Source organism: Oryx dammah, unplaced genomic scaffold (genome assembly GCF_014754425.2).
Source record: "Oryx dammah isolate SB20612 unplaced genomic scaffold, SCBI_Odam_1.1 HiC_scaffold_27, whole genome shotgun sequence".
NCBI classification, from domain to species: Eukaryota; Metazoa; Chordata; class Mammalia; order Artiodactyla; family Bovidae; genus Oryx; species Oryx dammah.
In genome coordinates, this window is record NW_024070211.1 from 7004587 (window position 1) to 7020312 (window position 15726).

Genomic DNA, 15726 nt, shown 5'->3' on the forward strand with positions numbered 1-15726 from the left:
GATGGTTCAGTGGCTAAGAATCTGCCTGCCGGTGCAGGGGACATAGGTTCAATCCCCAGTCCAGGAAGATCTCACATGTTTTAGGGCAGCTAAGCCTGTGAGCCACAACTACTGAGCCCATGCTCCACAAGAGAAGTCACCACAGTGAGAACCCCGAGCCCTGTGACAGAGTAGCCCCTGCTCGCTGCAACTAGAGAAAGCCCATGAGCAGCAACGACATGCACCCAAAAATAAATAAATAAATAAAATTTAAAAGAGAAAAGAAAGTTTTCCATTCATCCTTAGGGGACACTTTTTTTGGCGCGGGGCGGCAGGGTGGGGAACAAAATCAACCTTGTTTGAGCTGCATAACTGATTCATTACTAATAGATTGCTTCCCAGCTGGCTGGGCTCTTGGCACTATACCCAACCATAGGAAGAGTGTCATGGGGCCTTCCTTACCCCTTTCTTCTCCTAGCTTCCCTCTGTGCTTGGTAGCACTTGGTTGCAATTGCAACAAATTTTTCTGGAGTTTTGGACTGTGGGCTATATTCCTTTGCCCAAATCTTATTTATCTTTTCAGGTCCTATATCAAAAGTCACCTCCTCCAGGAAGCATTCTCTGGTTTCTTCTTATTGGTCCACATGGATGAAACTCATTGAGTCCTACTGCAGGGATCACTGCCTACCTTCCATTATTTGTGCCTGTTCCTTGTATTGCTTTCTGGACTGTGAGTTTCTAATTTTGAGAATAGAATCTGGGTCAGGGAGCAGCAGCATCTTTGTATTCTATTCCCCCTTACACCAAAAAGAGTCTGCAGTAGATTCTTGGTGGAGATCTTCTCATGAAGGGCCTGAGCTAAGCAAAGCAGCCCTATGGAGCTGGAACTCAGCCCACATAAGCAAGGCAATTCGATGGCCCCCAAGCCACTGCTCCACGTTCCAAAGCCAGAGCAGATATTGCCCACTGCTCCCAGTCTTTCTGTGCCCTAAGCCTCACTATCAGCTTCTCACCATAGTGCTTCTGGCCCACAGATCCAGGCTTCCGGAAGGAGGTGGGAACCACAAGCAGCAGGTCAAAAGCAGAAAGTTAACTAGAAGGTTGGTAACTGTCCAGGCTCTTTAACCTTATAAACAGACCACCAGGATAGCCATTCCTATAATGGATTTGGTCATGGAGGTGGGACGGCATGTGGAGGAAGGAACTTACAATTTCTCCAATGATATGAATCAGAGGAGAAGGTTGTTGATGGGAGGCAGAGTATGGAAACTGCCCTAGGACTCCCCTGGGGATCCAGTGGTTAAAAATCTGCCTGCCAATGCAGGGGACCTGGGTTCAATCCCTGGTCTGGGAAGATTCCACATGGCCTGGGACAACTAAGCCACAGCTACCGAGGCCTGAGTGCTGCAGCTACTAAAGCCTGTGCCCTCTTGAGCCTGCGCTCTGCAGCAAGAGAAGCCACCGCGACGAGAAACCCCTGCACTGGAATTAGAGAGTAGCCCCCACACGCCGAAAACGGAGAAAGCCCGTCGCAGCAATGAAGACCCAGTGCAGCCAAAAATAAATAATTTTTTTTTTTTTTAAGAGGAGAGATACAAAAAGCTGCAAAGGGGTTATTTTCCAAGCTGATTTCTCTAGTATATTCCTCCTGGATTTCCAGCCCTTGAGCACAGGGCCCTGGTAAAAAGTAGGCTCTTATGTATCTTAAAATCAACTTAATGAATGAATGAATGTCTATTAGAAAAAAAGCGGGTTTCTTCAGATTCGCATCTTTCCTTTCCCCTCAGCTGCCAGGAAGCTCCGAGTTGAATGCAATACAGGCCAGCAGTGCTGGGTCATTCAAGATTGGTTCCTCATTTACTTGTTGGTCCTTTTTGTGGTTTCCAGTGCTTTGTTTCTATTTCCACTGCCCTAATTCATAACACAGGCCACCTCCAGTCCTTTTAGGAAAGAATTTGTATTTTACAGAATTGGGGCAAAAGATTATTGAGGTCTCCTCGATAATTCCTTTCTCAAATGCCTGTTGGTTGTGGAAGAAACCCAGTCCCCATGAGCCTGCCTTGTGGGGGTGAAGGGTTCTCTCCCGAGTCTGCTATCTACACGTCATTCATCATCCCCACCCAGGGGTCCGCAGAGTTACTTCCTGCTGTCTGGACACTTATTCTCCCTGGATCTTCCTTCCTCATCCATCTGTATCATCTCCAGCCTCTCTCCCAGGAGGAATTGAGCTGCATGAAGCCTGAGGCCTCTTTCCACTGTAGTGAAGGTTAAATGTCAAGACTTTGGAATGAATCATTGTAGGATTCAAATCCCAGCTCTGCCACTGATGGGCTGTGTGAACTTAGGGCAAGTTACTCAAACTCTCTGAGCCTCAGTTTCTTCATCTGTAAGTGGGGGAAATTAACACCTGCATTCTTTTTTTAAAAAAAAACTGTTCACAGATTTATTACTGAGTTGCAAAAATGTTTCCCCGTAATACCTGCATGCTTGACGTCCAGATGAGATAATTATTTAAAATGAGCAATAGCTTGGCTGCCTAACTGAAAGGTAGAGTGTGAGTATGATGTAGTAGAAAGAAAAAGACTCCAAGTTAGGAAGCAGATACTCTGGGATTGAACCTGGCACGGAAAGTGAAAAAAAGTGAAAGTGTTAGTTGCTCAGTTGTGTCCAACTCTTTGCAACCCCATGGACTGTAGCCTGCCAGGCTCCTCTGTCCATGGAATTCTCCAGACAAGGATACTGGACTGGATTGCCTTGCCCTTCTCCAAGGGATCTTCCTGACCCAGGAATTGAACTCAGGTCTCCTGCATTGCAGGCATTTTCGTTACCATCTGAGCTACTGAAGCTGGCTCTGGGACTGTAGTTCTATGGAGAAGTCACTAACTCTGTGTGGTCCCTGAACTGCCTTATGAAAAGAAGATTGGAGGATAGCAGTGAGGGGTCTTTGTATTGTAGTACTGCCCTCTCTTTGATATCTCATTTAAACCTGATCTTATTTTCAGAATTTTATAGATGAAGAAATTGGGGTCCAAGGATGCTAAGAGACTGGCTGGGGGTTCAGAAATCTGTGCTTTTATACATTCCTCTGAAGACCCAGGGTCCTATCTTATTGTTTACATCCTTTACAGCTTCCAAACCGTTACTCAGTAAATTAACTAATCTGAAATCTACCCACAGGACAATTTTGTTGAGTCTTTTCAACTACCTTCAGTTCAGTTCAGTTCAGTTGCTCAGTCATGTCCGACTCTTCACGACCCCATGGACTGCAGCACGCCAGGCCTCCCTGTCCATCACCAACTCCTGGAGCTTACTCAAACTCATGTCCATTGAGTCGGTGATGCCATCCAACCATCTTATCCTCTGTCGTCCCCTTCTCCTCCCACCGTCAACTACCTTCCACTCCAGCAACTTCGCTTTCAGAGAATGGACCCATAAGGCCCACATTCAGAGTATATTTTATTTGACAGTTTGCACAGCAGGGGAGGGCTCATAGCCATTATATGAGGCAGGTGGTATTCCTTGAGGAAATGGGTTCAGAAAGGGCAAGGCCTTTGCCCCCAAGTTACAGCAAGTGGCAGGCCAAGCCAGGACTTGAGCCTTTGTGTTCTGACAAAGTCAAGTTGACAAAGGGACAGGATGTGATGCATGACTCCGCCCAGGTGACACCAGACGCTGGCAGTCTTTTGTCTTTAATCCCAGGGGCAAATCACATCTCTTTTCTCTTTTTCTCTTTTTCCTCTTCTGACCGGTTTCACTCAGTCATGCCTCCATTGCTAGCATTCTCTGGCCTAGATTTTAGTCCTGTCCCCATCAGCCTGGTGAAGTCCCGGTCTCATCTCTTCACCCCCACAGATCTGCCAGACAGGCTGAGATCCAGCCCTGGCTCAGCCAACTATTAGCTTTGTGCCCTCAGATAAAGTCACTTACTTCGTTCACTTCTTTCCCTCAGTTTCCTCATCTGTCAAATGGGAATAACATATAGTATATATTTCTTCAGTGACGATGAAGCAAGAGAACTAGCTGAGATAACATCATGCTTAGTACAATGCCTGGCACAGAGTTCGCCTGCCACCGATGGCAGGCTTTACGTGTACCTATAAGGTGCATACATAGTGTAACTTTCTCCTCTCTTTCTCAAGTTCTTTGTTAGTTGGCAATGAATATGTATGACAGTGCCATGGTGCTATGCCCTTGGGCTGTAGGGGTACAGAGGGGTGGTTCCTGGGAGACAGGAACAAGAGGTGGGTCAATGTTAAGAGAGCAGAGGGAGAAGATCCTATTTCCATTCAGAATTTTTGGAACTGAGTGAACAGGAAGCTGAGAATGTGCCTGGGAGCCTGGTGGGTTATTAACCAGGCTAGGGCAAAGAAGTCAGCATAGGGGCTTCCCTGGTGGTCCAGTGGCCAAGACTCCATGCTGCAATGAAGACTGAAGATCTTGTATGCCACAGCTAAGACCCTGCGCAGCCAAATAAATATTTTTTAAAAAAGAAGAAGCAGCAGCCAGCACCCATCAGCCTGAAGTTATGGGGAGAGCCCTGGGCTAATGAGACAGGAGTCTGGATTCCAATCCAAATTTTGAGTAGAACTGTTGTGTAGCAACCTCAGGCAAAACAGTCCCCTTTTCAGAATGTCCATCTGCACCAGGAAAGATCTCAAAAGCCTTCTCCTTTGGTCCTTTCAATTTGTGAGTTGTGCAATTAACCTTGTGGGCTGGGGCAGGGCAGGGTGGAGGTGGAGAGTGGGTGAGGGAATTTGTCAGGTTGCAAAAGAGCTCAAGGGAGAAAGACTCGAGCAACAGTTCTCAAACGCTGTGGGCTCAGCACCCCTTTACCATCTCGAAATTTGCCCAGATCCTCAAGGGCTTTCCCTGATACAGGTTACATCTTTCAAACAGTGACTGGTTAGAAACGAAAGCTGACAACTTAAAAATGATATTTAATCGACATGTTCCGTGTGAAAGAGATAATGTGTTTTTACTGCCAATAATTCTGGGGGGCAGATCTCTTTGCTGCCTAGCAGCTGAAGTCTCATCTCTGCTTCTGCGTTCAGTCTGTTGCTATATCACTGTGGTTAAAGTGTATGAGGAAAGGGGGTTTGTTGCTGTCCCCTGGAGCTTCCTTTGTGGCAGGCACTACGTGGGAGCCTCCTACCTACACGCCCTCTCTCCTTTATCCTGCCAACTCCTCTTGCGGATAAGTTGTCTTATTTTCACTGTCTTAGGGAGCCTGGTAGGCTGCCGTCTATGGGGTCACACAGAGTCGGACATGACTGAAGCGACTTAGCAACAGCAGCAGCAGAGATCAGGAAAGTGAGGTTCAGCTAGAGGAATTTGCCCAAGATCAGACGGCTTGTAAGTGGCGGGGTCATAACTCAAAGCCAGGATGCTATGTTCCACTTGGTGCCGGAACCCGTCCATGAAGACCAGGCCGGCCTGTCTGGAGAGGGGCGGAGGTCTTTCTCACACTCCAGGTAATAGTCTCTTCCCTGGTGTCCTTTTCTACCTTCCCTCCTCAGACTGGTTCCTCTAACCAAGGCCTGTCACACCACCGTTAGGGCCAGGGCACTGAAATGTCAGCTCCAAGAGGGCCGGGGCTCATCATCCAGTTTGCTTCGTGCTGTGTCTTGGGGGCCTTCGATCTCCCTGGTTCATGGGAGCTGCTCAAGGAGCATTTGTCAGATGAATTGGTTGAAGGAGTTCTCTGACACTTGTGAAAATCCCCAAGGAGGGTTCCCTTCTTCAAGATGCTCAGAGCAGGGACTTCGCTGGGGTTCCAGTGGCTAAGAAACCACCTTCCAACGCAGGGGACATGGGTTCCATCTCTGGTCTGGAAGGATCCCACATGCAGGAGGATCCCACATGGGGGGCAGATATGCCCCCCCCAAATTATTGGCATGAAAAACACATTATCTCTTTCACATGTAATATCACATTAAATATCATTTTTGAGTTGTCATCAATGAAGTCTGTGAGCCGCTACTACTGAGCCTGGGTACCTAGAGCCCTTGCTCCGCCATGCAACAAAGGAAGCCACCGCAGAGAGAAGCCCACACACCACAACTGGAGAAGTGAAGCTGAGCACAGCAAGGAAGACCCAGCCCAGACAGAAATAAATTAATAAGGAAAAAGCTAAAAAAAAAAAAAAAAATTCCCGCATAGATACAACCGATCCTTTTAAGGGGGAAAAAATGGACGATATATCAGCAAGAAGGGGATGCCTGGCTTAACATTTCAAAAGTGCCTTGCTAAAGATCCGTGGCAAAAAGACTTAGGAAAAACCTTTCAGAGCCTGACCTGCCTGCCTGGCTCGTACCTGCCAGAGTGGGATCCCAGGGTGGAGGGACTCTACCTTAATATGGCGGTGGACCGGGCACTGGACTTTGCTTGTAAACGCAGTCACTCCGCATAATAAGGTGTGCAGGGTGGTTCTGTTCTCATGTCTCTCCTTTACAGACAAGGAGACAGAAGCACACAGAGATAAAGTGACTTGTCTGAGGTCATACAGAGAGCAGAGGCCGACTGGAATCCAGGTCCAGGTCCATCAGCCTCATACCTCCTGCTCAGTGGGGTCCTGTACCTTTCTCCTGGGGACCTGTCCTTGAGGGGAGGGGGTGGTTCTTCAAATACTGTAAGTACATAGCCTTCCCTGTTTCCTGCTTTAGCAGATCCCAGAGTTCAGCGACTCAAGAAAGGCACCTTGGCAGGCTGTCTGAAACATGTGCCTTAGTTCTGGCCCTACAGGGAGCACCTCTGTGATTCAGGGCATCACTTTGATTCTGTGCTTTTTATCTTCATATTCATTTATTCATTTATTTTTGGCTACGTTGGGTCTTCATCGCAGTTCACAGGCTCCCCCTGGCTGTGCATAGGCTCGATAGTTGTGGTGCACAGGCTTAGTTGCCCCAAGGCACGTGGAATCTTCCCTGACCAGGGATGGAACCCGTGTCCCCTGCAATGACAGGCAGATTCTTAACCACTGGACCACCAGGAAAGTCTCTATCCTCATCTTTACAGTAGGAACTAAAGTTCTATAGTTCTGTTTCAAAGAAAACCCACTACAGAAAATTTTAGGGAGTCAATCATTGGGGCTTCCCTTGCGGCTCAGGTGCCAAAGAATCCGTCTGCACTGTAGGAGACCCGGGTTCAACTGAACCCAGGTTCAGTCCCTGGGTCGGGAAGATCCCCTGGAGAAAGGAGTGGCAACCCACTCCAGTATTCTTTCCCGGAGAATCCCACGGACAGAGGAGCCTGGTGGGCTACAGTCCCTGGGGTCGCAAAGAGTCAGACATGACCTAGAGGCTAAACCACCACCACCAATCGGTGCAGTGTAAATGCCTGGTAAGAGGGTATGGCTCCCCTTACCCCTGGGGGCACTTGCTGCTGGTGAAAGCTTGGTCAGGAGTCACTGGGAAGCCTGGTGAGGGGAGTGGATGGGTTTGGGAGCATTGTTAAAACTGTTAATTACACCTGGAAGAGGGTGGTTACCCCTTCCACCTGTAAAGTGTTCTCTGTAGGACAAGCAAGGTGTCGTAACCCCGGGGTGCAGAAAGGCCATTAAAATATGCTGAGAGCTCTTTACGGTGGTGGCTTCTCTGCACAGCAGAGAGTAGGAAAAGGTTAACCACGTGTGGTGAGTATTCTGAATCCCCCTGTGGTTTCTTTGCAGGCTGTTCTGCCTCTTCCTGGCTTGCTCAGATCCCAAAGGGTGGGGTCCCTCCCTAATCTTGATTCTGGTTGTTTCTAGGGTTGAGCAGCCTGGGAGGGGGTTACAACTCAGGCTGGTCCTGGATCAGAGGCGGCAGTGGTGGGTCAATGATGCAGAGAGCGCTGGAGGCTCAGCCCTTGAAACACACCAGTGATCATGACAAAGATAGAAAGTAACACTGAGTGCTTACTGTATACTGTGGGCCAGACCCCAAGCTACACACTTTACACTTAACGCCTGCATTCTACAGGACAAGCCAGTGAGGGAACTGGTACGACTTCCATCGTAGAATTGAGGGAACTGGCACCACAAAGAGGCTCTGTTGTCTGTAGGACTTCAGGCCACCAAGGTCTGTGAGCGGTGACAGAGTGGCTAGAGGGTCACCAGGGCGGCTGGACAGGGGCTGGTGGTAAATTAAACTCAGTGTGGGTACTCAAAGCCACAGAGAGATGAGGAGAGGCCAGCAATCTGGCCTCCAAGATAGCCCTTTATGATACAGCGCGTTCATGTGCTTTGGGGAATCTGTCTGGCTTCTGGCCTCTGTGGCCATGAAGAGGAAAGTACGGTAGCATTTTTGGCCTGGGATCTGGGATCGGATCCAACAAGACTGATTCCTTCAGTAACTTGAACGTTAACCTGGATTTCTATCTCCTGCTTCTGTGAAGAGAGGTGATTAGCAGGTAAGAGTCCACTCAGAAGCTTCCCGAGTGGCTCAGAGATTAAAGCGTCTGCCTGCAATGCAGGAGAACTGGGTTTGATCCCTGAGTTGGGAAGATTCCCCTGGAGAAGGAAATGGCAACCCACTCCAGTATTCTTGGCTGGAGAATCCCGTGGACAGAGGAGCCTGGTGGGCTACAGTCCATGGGGTCTCAAAAAGTCGGACACAACTGAGCCACTTCAATTCACTTCACTTCACTTCACTTCACTTCACTTCACTTCAGATAGAGGTTTAAGAGACAGTCTTGAGTCACAGATGTGAGTTCTGATTCCGCCTTTTGTGAAATCTGTGGTCTCCTGGGCAAATTACCTCACTATCCTGAGCCTCAGTGTCCTCACCTGTAGGATGGGGATAATGAAATTATCTCCCCTCGGGGCTGCTGGTGAAGACTGAATGGGGTGGTCGTATGTACAAAATGCATAGCAAGTTGCCTGGCTGGTGCTTGATAAATCCTCGTAAACGTTAGCTTTTTTTGGAGGGGGTGCTGTGCTGGGTCTTCGTTGCTGCGTTCGGACTTTCTCTAGTTTCGGTGCGAAGGCTTCTTGTTGCAGCAGCTTCTCTTGTTGCGGAGCACAGGCTCTAGAGTGCAGGCTCAGGGGTTGTGGCGCACCGGCTCGGTTGTCCTGTGGCATGTGGCATCTTCTCAGACCAGGGACCGAACCCACGTCCCCTGCGCTGGCAGGCAGATTCCTAACCACTGGACCACCAGGGAAGTTCAGTATTAGCTATTAATGTTTATTGTTCTTGTGTGCATTTTCTCTGCCAGGTTACTTAAGGATCATATCCAAAATTTAAAGAGAGAAATAGAATGAGGTGATTGGACTACACCATCTTTCATCTCTTCTGACTCAGGAACTATTTCACAGTAATATATAATTTTACAAACCCCAATGAGAATTATATGGACTGTGTCATAATTTTCTATGGTCCGTGAAAAAGCAAGTGTTTTAAGTCAAATGTACTGTTTGTAAAGTGTCTTATTTCCAAAATTTCCTTAACATTTATTTAATTTATATGCCTAATATGTAAAAACAAATGTTTACTTCTCCACGCCTTGCGGTGACACGTGTGCTTGATTTACTTTAAATTCATGACCGAAGAAAATGCATGGTGGCCAAACAAATTTTAAAATGATGTTTTATGGAGGGACCAAATGGACATTAAAATAGACTGACATGGGGAATTCCTTGGTGGTCCAGTGGTTATGACTTGGCACTCTTACTGCCAGGGGCCCCGGTTCAATCCCTAGTCTGAGAATTGAGATCCCAAAAGCCTCGAGGGATCATTTACGTGAGTTGAGGTTTTGTGTTCTTGCATCTGATTGCTTAAAAAGCTGAATTGTAGCTTTTAAAAAGAATGTTATGCTTGTTGTATGGTAAGATAAAATAGCTCTCAGGTCCCTATGTATAAGCACCTCTCTGCATATGCCTTGCAGGTATACATCACTTTTCTGTGCAACACAGAAAAATAAAAAGTACATGTTATTTTTTCTTTTTAACCATCTTTGACATTTTGTAACAGAATTTTCCTGGTAAGCCATGTAAGGAATTTGATCAGATAAATGCAAATGATAAGTCTGGAGGCAAATCTGTGAAGTCACTATCTTCCTTCTTCTACTTCCTTGTTTATTCAGCCTCAGAGTTCCCTTTGCTTCCTTTCTTTTCCTTTTTTTAAAAAATGTATTTATTTATTTGGCTCCACTGGGTCTTAGTTGCAGTACAGAGGATCTTTGTTGCGGTGCACTGACCCTCCAGCTGTGGCAAGCTGGCTTACTGACCAGGGATTGAACCTCAGGTCCCCTGCACTACAAGGTGGATTCTTCACCACTGGACCACCAGGGAAGTCCCTGATTCCTTTCTTTAATCATTGGTTCACTAGAGGTGTAAATTAAACAACATAAGATGAAGATCAGTGTAAAACCATGTATTAGCCAAAGCCACTCCAGTGGTCAAAAGATGAACCGCCTGGTTGGAAGTCATGAGAGTATCATTTGTTTGATCACCACTAACTATTGCTTTTGATTCTTCCATTTATTTTATTAAAAAAAATTTTTTTTGGCTGTGCCATGTGGCTTGTGGGATCTTAGTTTCCCAACCAGGGATCAAACCCAGGTCCCTGGCAGTGAGAGTGCTGAGTCCTAACCACTAGAATTCCCAATTCTTCCATTTATCTTAAGAAGTTCTCACATTGAGAAAAATGTCTTTTAAATGGCAAAACAATTATTCACTAATTTTTTTTAATGGAAATGTTCTAATAATGTGACCTTCTGGGATAGCTTCTTCCTTGTTGGGATAAGCTGGTGGAAAACAGTGGAAAGACAGACCTGGGCTTGACTCTTGTCTCTGCCATTTACCTGCTGTGTCTGAGGCTTGGCAGCCTCACCTTGCAGTGGGTGTTATATGATGACTCAGAGACAGTCCATGGAGCTCCAATCCCTGCTTTTGGCTTCGTCCGATTCCCCAGGATCCAGACAGATCCCCGGAGACCCATAAAGGATGGACTCGTTGCGTTCTGGCAGAGGCAACACTGAACGCAGCTGTGATTCTCAAAGAGGAACTTTGGGGTGGCCCCAACCCCTCAGGAGAGGAGGCAGGGGGACTTTGGTGGGAGAGGCTGCCTCTGTCTCGCTGGGTGAATGGATCCGGGGCCTCCCCTCTGGGGGCATCAGCAGCTGGGAGAGGAGAAGAGAAGCAGCAAAACCCACAGGATGCCCGACCTACCCACGCAGTCACCCGCTTGAACGTAATACTCACAGCTTTCTCTCCCATGCTGGGTACGATGACGCTGGGGAGGCTCCTCCCGCCTGACCTACCCCAGCTATCTGCACTGGTCTGCCATTTTCTTTCCTTTGGGGGTCTTCACTGCCTGAGGTGGGGGGCAGGACACCCTGCAGACCCTACCTCTCCAGAATATGATGGGAAAACGGAATAAAGGTCTTGTCCTTTTCTGCTGCAGGAGGGCTGACCCTGGGGCCTGCCTTGCACCTTAGTGCTTAGGAGGCACTTTCCACATCTGTTCTCCTGTCTGATTCTTGCCACAATGTGCCGCAGTTCCGGATTCAGATAGACCTGGGTTTAGGTCTTTGCTTTGGCACATGACCAGCCGTGTGAACTTGGGCAAGGCTTTATGCCTGGGTGAATTTCAGTTTCTCACCTCTCAAATGTGGGTAGCGATAGCATCTCCCCCACAGGCTGCTGTGAGAATTGAAAAAGGTAAGACTGCGGGTCTAGCAGAGCTCCAGCATGTTGTACTAGAATGCTCAGTAAACGTTGCTGTTGTTCAGTCGCTCAGTCCTGTCTGTCTCTTGGTGGCCCCATGGACTGCAGCACGCCAGGCCTCCCTATCCTTCACCAGCTCCTGGAGTTTACTCAAACTCATGTCCGTTGAGTCAGTGATGCCATCCAGCCATCTCATCCTCTGTCGTCCCCTTCTTCTGCCGTCAATCTTTCCCAGCATCAGGGTCTTTTCCAATGAGTTGGCTCTTCGCATCAGGTGACTTCAGAAAACACACAAGCACTCCTTTGAGGTGGGTAGGTAATCCTACCACAGCTTCATTTTTAGAGTTGAAGAGATTGAGGTTTGCAAAGGAGATGTGACTCAGCCAAGGTCGTCTGACTAATTGGTGAGGGAGACTTGGGTCCTCCACTGAACCTTGAGTTCAGTGATCGACAGCACAAGCTTTGGAGCCCACGGCACAGGACTCGACCCTGGCTCTTCTTCTCCTTGGCCATGTGACCTTGAGTGACTCCCCATTGCTCTTGAGGCTTGGTTTTCCTTCTCTATAAGGTAAGGCAGCCTATCTCCCTTCAAAGAGTGCCCTTGGTGTCTCCCGGCTCAGGGACTTTTTGCAGGGGCAGGGGCAGAAAGCAGAAGCTGTTTGAAGATAGCCCTTCTTCCTGTCCTTTGTAAAAAAAAAAAACCTAAGCTCAGTGAGAAGGTTAAGCTCGTGTCCCATGGGTGGAGAGAGAAGAGCCTGCACCTGTGATCGAAGGCCAAGGAGAAAGGAGACGCCCCCACACAGGGAAAGCACCCGAGGTCACGAGTCCTGCGAGTGCTGGGGGCCTGGAAGTACCTTGGGGAGATGGCAGGACCTCGGGGGGAAATTGCCGGGTGGCATACCCTGGAGGGTGAACCCAAGACACAGGGCATTCCAGCCTTGGCAAAGAATCTGGGCTCCAGGCATACAGGGGAAAGGAGGAGGGCTGGACTTCCGGGGATCAAACCCCTTTGGACAGGGGGCGTTCATCATAGGAGGAACCCAGGTGGCTTCTCTCTCTGTGCTCTGTAAGTGACCCTAAGGGTGAGGAGTAGGGGAGGGGATAGCTCAGTTCACACTGAGATCCACTTTCTGACTTGCTCAGTAGGATGGGGGCTTGGAGTCCTATTGAATGTGCTTTAATAAGAATGTATAAAAGAACATTTTATGAACATCTGCGATCAGGGAGAAAGAAGAAGAGACGCGACAAGATGAGGAGGGAAGAGGAAAGACTGGCACTGAGGGCTCCGCTCAGCTGAACCGGGCTGTTGTTTTCCACCTTGTGTGTGTGCTATGCTCAGTCATGTCTGACTCCTCTGTCCATGGCACTTTCTAGGCAAGAAGGCTGGAGTGGGTGCCAGTCCCCTCCTCAGGGCATCTTCCGGACCCAGGGAACCTGGCACTTCTGCATGAGGGCACATTGTGTACCATCTGAGCCACCAGGGAAGCCCCTTTCCCACCGTAATCTGACCCTAACCCACCAAAGCGTAAAGGACGTGCGTCACTGATAGAGGCGGATGCTTGGGCTCAGGGCAGGTCAGGGACCACCTCTAGGTGAGCCAGAGGGTGGTTACAGAGCTGGGGCCAGTGGTGTCAGGGTGCCACCTCCCAGGGTCTCCCCCAGTTCCTCCACAGCCCCTCCTCCACCTCATCCTGGTCTTCATGCCCTGAAGGTGTCTACATGCTACCCATTCTAGGGGAAAGCAGCCCCACAGCCTAATTCATCCTCACCTCTAGTCCAGGGCCAGGGTGCATGGGGTGAAGGTCAGAATCTCCACCTCAGCCACTCCCTAAGCCCAGCACACGTGCCCACCGCAGCACTGGTATCATCTCATCAACCCTCCCACGAGCCTGTGAGTGATGGTCTCGGGTCTGAATTTCTCAGAAAAGGAAGCTGATCTGGGGAGAAGTAGGGTGATTTGTCTGAGGCCGCACAACTGAAGCAACTTAGCAGCAGCAGCAGGGTTAGTAGAGGTAGCGCTGGGGTTCACACTCAGGCACTGACTCCGAGGTACACTTGTCAGCCCTACTGTTTGCTGAGTGGAACCTCCAGCGAAGTGGATCTCGGGCCTCCTGGGTCTAGAGTGGACCAGACCACACTACACTCCTGAGATGCCCCCCAGGCAAGCTGGGTCTCTCTGTGTGTCAGTTTCCCCATCTGTACAATGGAGGCCAGGACTCACCAGATGATTTCCAAGATCTCTTCTGGCCCTAGTCTTTTTTTTTTTTCCTGGCTCATGATCTCCTATTTAAGCCTGCTCCTTGTAAGGCAGGAGAGCCTAGTGGCTGAAGTGTGCGGGGAGCCAGAATGCCTAAGTTCAAGCCCAGTGCTCTCATTTAATGCCCATATGACTTCAGGTGAGCCCGTGAGCCCCATCTGTAAAGTGAGCACCGGTGGCAGACTGTTGTGAGCATTAAATAAAAGTAAACCACGAAAGGTCCTTAGAGCAGTCCCTGGCACACAGCGAGGCTCTCTAAGGCTGCGAGCATCCCTGTGCACCCTTGGTGGACACGGAGCCGAGAGCTGATTCTTGTCCTAGCTGAGACGGTGAGGAGCACACAGGCCATGAGCCTTCCAGGGGCTAGTCCTGAAAAACTTCAGGAGTCCTCAGAAACATCAATCCCCTGGCCCCAGGCAGGCCCACCTCGCTTCTTACCACCCTGGAGGGAAGGGGTACCGTGAGAACACAGGTTTTCTAGAATGAGGAAGAAGCCCTAAATAAAGCAACAACAAAATCTACTCACGGTTGTCTGGTGGTTGAGCTCCCTGGCCTTGCTGGACGTTGAGTCCTGGAGATCGCGTGTCTCAGGTCCAACCCTGTGACCCAGGCAGAGCTCCTGGGGCTGCTCTCCTCAAACCAGCTTTCTCGCGCATGTGGTTTCTCACAGATGAGTGAGTGTGCGGAGCTCTGGTCTTCCGTCCCTGTCACCACTTCCCCTCTGGGTTCCCGGTGCCACGGTGTTCTTGCCTTTGCAGTTGAATTGCTTCTCAGGGGGATCTCTGGCCAGGGCATAGGCCCAGAGGTCCTGGGATTTGGGTTCCAATCCAGCCTTGCTGTCATGATCTTGAGCAATTCACTTAACCTCCCTAAACCTTAGTTTCTTCATCTGTAAAATGGGGATCAAGTACCAGCCTCACACAGATCACCTACCAGGACATTCTGTGCTAATGCTTCTTCCCCATCAGACCAGAGCTTTGAAATCCAACTGCCTTCAGGCACCAGGCAAATAACTGATGTAAATGGGTGCAGGGTGCTGGTACAGGGTAAGAGGGACCGTGATGGGGACTATGGGGAAAAGGGGAACCCATTGCTCAGCTCCAGGCAAGACTTGCCACCTGGGAGTGCAGATCTAACTGCCAGACGTTCCAAGCATTGGGCAGATGTACCACATCTTTTAAGAGACACTAGAAATAGTGACTTTTACATAGTGGCTTCCAGTTTTAGAATGTTGACCATAAAGTCAAATCTGAAAGTGCTAAGTGGGTCAAATCAAACACCATTTTCAGTTTGTCTGCTGGACCATGGGCTCCCTGAGGGCAGGGAGTGTGTACCCAATGCCCAGTCCTGAACCTGATACAGTTCAAACGTTTCTCATACCTGTTATCTCAGATAGACTATTTAATGAGAGTCTGCTTCTCCCTAGGGACACGCAGATGAGTATGATAAAGTTCTTGTCTTTCTGGGGTAATGGCCTTTGATGAGCTCATTAGATCTTTTCACCTACTGCCCCTCACAATCCAGGCCTCAAGGGTTAGATCTGGCCAATAATTCTCAAGAAGGGAGATTTTGCCCCTGAGGTGGAGTTAGTAGATTTAGCGAGTAAAATTATATGATGGTGATATTTGAGACCTGCACGTGCTGAAAGATTATTGTTTCTTATCTGAAATTGAGATGTAACTGGCCGTTCTATCCTTTTATTTGGCAACTCTGCCCAGAGGGGACATCTGGCAATATCTGAAGATGTCACACTTGGCAGGGATCCTACTGACATCTAGTGGGTGGAGGCCAAGAATGCCGCACACAGCCTACAACGCTTGGGACACAGGGATTTTCCAGCTCAGTTCAG

The 15726-nt window shown here is 48.9% G+C and overlaps 1 protein-coding gene across 1 annotated transcript in view; it reads right to left on the reverse strand.

The window, feature by feature from the left end:
• CNR2 (cannabinoid receptor 2) overlaps positions 1–14709 on the reverse strand; it is a 36706-nt gene extending 21997 nt beyond the window's left edge. The window contains exon 1 of the mRNA XM_040229646.1: positions 14404–14709. The gene's annotated coding sequence lies outside the window, so the exon portion shown is untranslated. The remainder of the gene's footprint in view (positions 1–14403) is intronic.
• Between the last annotated feature and the right edge of the window lie 1017 nt (positions 14710–15726).